We start from the raw sequence: 3,918 nt of genomic DNA on the forward strand, positions 1-3,918 counted from the left end.
AACCCTCCCACCAGCTCATATCTGGCTGCGGGTTGGCACAAGTGAGTTGCATTTCGTTGCCCGTTCTCTGTTCACCATTTTGTTACAATACATACCAAATTCTACAAATCTAATTGTGTGTGTGTGTGTGTGTGTGTGTGTGTGTGTGTGTGTGTGTGTGTGTGTGTGTGTGTGTGTGTGTGTGTGTGTGTGTGTGTGTGTGTGTGCAGCTTTATTCTATTTCAGTAATAAATTACAAATTATTATTATTCTCTCCGATAGGGAGAATATATTTTCATCCGTTTGTTTGTCAGTCTGTCTGTTTGTCAGCAGGATTTCTCAAAAACTAAAAAGTGAGATTTGGGTCAACTTTGGTGGGTAGACAGCCCATGTCCCAGGGAACAATCGATTAACTTTTGGGACGGATCCTGATTGTATTACAGATTCTGGATCCGGAAAACACTCTTGTGAAACACTAATCAGTGATGAGAAACCCTAACCCATTATGACGAGTGGCTTGGAAATGACGTTGCCCTTGTTGGAGAGATGCGCTCCACTGAGTGCCCCTCTAGTTATTATTATCATCATCATTATCATTAATTATTATTATTATGATTATTATCATCCTTATTATTACTGTTTATTAGGAACACACACACACACACACACACACACACACACACACACACACACACACACACACACACGAAAATGGTTATTCCTAGTAACACACACACACACACACACACACACACACATGAAAATGGTTATTCCTAGTAACACACACACACACACACACACACACACACACACGAAAATGGTTATTCCTAGTAACACACACACACACTCTCTCTCTCTCTAAGGTAATACACCAAACAAATATTATTCTACATTAAATATTCATTAAACTGACGACGTGGTAGGCAAGGTATTTCATTAATCATGTTTGTCCTTTCTCTTCAGTAAGAAAATGTGTGTGTGTGTGTGTGTGTGTGTGTGTGTGTGTGTGTGTGTGTGTGTGTGTGTGTGTGTGTGTGTGTACCTGACTTCATCACTTAGGCCTCCCTCCTTTACCCTCGCCTGATGACTACAAACAAAATCCCCCTCCCTCCTCTCTCTCTCTCTCTCTCTTTCTCTCTCTCTCTCTCTCTCTCTCTCTCTCTCTCCCAATTTTTCTCCATTTTCTTAACATTTTCTTTCTCTCCTCTCGTCCCCCTTAGAAAGAAGCAAGAAAGAAAAACAAAAGAGGAAGGATGAGAAATTTTGTATTACTGAGGGAGAGAAAATCAGAAGGCAGAGAGAAAGGAATCAGAGTGAGTAAGAATATGAGTGGGTGAGTGAATGAATGAGTGGGAATGTCAGTGAGTGGATGAATGAGTAGGAAATGAGTGAGTGAATGAATGAGTGGGAATGTCAGTGAGTGGATGAATGAGTAGGAAATGAGTGAGTGAGTGAATGAGGGGGAATGTTGAGTGAATGAGGGGGCTAGTGAGAGTGAATGACTAAATGAAAGTGAATGAATGAATGAGTAAATGATAAAAGGAATGTAAGGGCGGACGAGGAAAGAATGGAAGGATAAAGTGAAAAAGGTAAAAAATAACAAAGGTCAAAAATAACAAGGGCAGGTGGGGGCAAGGGAGGGCGGGTCAGGTGAACCGGGTCACCATGATGAGAAGGGATTAGTGTTGTCGATCTGCCAGATTTAAACAACATTCAGGCGGGGATTAAGGCAGGGATTACAACTGTGAAGGGGAATAATCTGTGTGTATAGGTGAGTGAGAAAGAGGAGGAGGGGAGAGATATGGGAAGGAGGGAGGGGGAGGAAGTGAATGTGGGAGGGAAGGGAGTAGGAAATTTGTGAAGGGAGAAAAGGAGACATGATAAGAGTGAAAGAGGGAGGGGAGGCGTGGGTAGGGGAAGGGGGGAGAGAGAGGGAGGGAGGGATTTTAACTTAAGGTGAATGTAAACACTTAAACTTACGATGGATTAATTGAGCGCGAATAAAGACAGGTAAAGATGAGAGAGAGAGAGAGAGAGAGAGAGAGAGAGACAAGGAGCTGGAAGGAACAATACTTGGAGCAAAACAGATTACCGCCATTGTCCTCCCAATCCTTCCTCTTCTTTGTCCCTCTCCCTCCCACCCCCACCTTTATTCCGCACAGGTAAATACACTAATCAACCCTTTATTTTCTTCTTTCCGTGTACTTCATCGGGAATCAGTGCTCTGTTTACTGATATTAACACGTTTATTTGTATACGAGTATAATCTGTTGTCTCCTAATTATTTTGTTCAGCGGAAATGGTACACTAGTTTGTTCTTGATATCGTGTTCATGAGACACCTGTGTGGAAGACTGGACCATGTGTGACAGGTGTGGTTCGTTGATAAACCCAGGATACACACACCCATACACATGTGTGGACCCTGGGTACACCTGTCCCCCTACCAGGTATATTCATGTGTCGTGTACATTTATTTAATGTATATCATGATGTTGTGTGCTGGATGCGTAACTGTATCACGTATAATGCAATTCATTTTGTGTTTAATATTATAACGATATTCACAGTTTCACATGGCAAATTAAGTTGAAATATTTGCAACTGAAGGAGTTGTTACACACACACACACACGCACACACACACACACACCTTCTTCTTTGCTATCCCTATCTCATTCTAGTAGTTCAGTTACTCTTCTAGGAGCTGCCTAGCATGGGCCAACCGGCCTACTGCAGTTATCCTCTCTTCTTATGTTCACACACACACACACACACACACACACACACACACACACACACACACACACACACACCTTACAGTAACTTCATTTCTGTTACACTGCAACTTACTCAAGACATTCGTGTGCAATTATATAGGAGAACAATTTTTGTTTCCTTTCTACACCCACAAAGTATTTCTCATTCTCTCCTCCTCTCTCTCGATCTTTCCTGTTCCTCCCCTCTCCTCTTCTTGCTTCTCACATCTTCCTTCCCACTCCTCTCCCTTCCCTCCTCTTTTTCTCCCCACCTCCTCCTCTTCCTTACTAGTTTTCAATTCTTCCCCCCTTAAAACTTCAATCAGTTCTTTCCCCTTCTCTCCTCTTCCTTCCTCATTATCTTTTCACATAAAAACATAAGAAGAGAGGATAACTGCAGTAGGCCGGTTGGCCCATGCTAGGCAGCTCCTAGAAGAGTAACTGAACTACTAGAATGAGATAAGGATAGCAAAGAAGAAGGCTCACCCCCGCCCTCCAAACCCTCCAGCCGAAGCCGGCAGGAAAAAGTCAGAAAGAACACCACGCCGTATAGAAAAACTGGCGTGGACATTTTACAGGAAAGTGTGAAAGGAGAATAGAGACCATCATAGTGTTACCTGAAAAGGAAAAATTATGAATTAGTATTGGTTATAAGATTTTCTTTTTTCTATATCCACCCCTTATTAGTCATATGCTTCTCTAGCCTATGCTTGAAACTCTCAATGGAAGAGGCAGCAACTACTTTACTAGGTAGCTTATTCCATTCGTCTACTACTCTATTACCAAACCAATTTCTACCTATTTCCTTACTGAAACGGAATTTTTCTAGTTTGAAACCATTATTTCTAGTTCTATCCTGTATGTTCACTTTAAGTACCTTGCTAATATCTCCCTTATTTATACCCTTCATCCACTTAAACACCTCAATTAAGTCTCCCCTTACTCTACGCCTCTCTAGCGAATGCAGACTTAGTCTTTTCAGTCTGTCTTCATATGACAGGTTCCGGATGTCATGTATCATTTTTGTCATTCTTCTCTGTACATTTTCTAACGAATTAATATCCATTCTATAGTAAGGACACCAAAATTGTACTGCGTAGTCTAAATGTGGCCTTACTAATGCTAGATAAAGTTTCAGTATTACTTTAGATGATCTATTGCTCACGCTTCTCGAAATAAATC

The sequence above is a fragment of the Coenobita brevimanus genome, unplaced genomic scaffold (genome assembly GCF_032717465.1).
Source record: "Coenobita brevimanus isolate Jiangsu-jjx unplaced genomic scaffold, ASM3271746v2 jjx.HiC_scaffold_2544, whole genome shotgun sequence".
In the NCBI taxonomy this organism is placed as follows: Eukaryota; Metazoa; Arthropoda; class Malacostraca; order Decapoda; family Coenobitidae; genus Coenobita; species Coenobita brevimanus.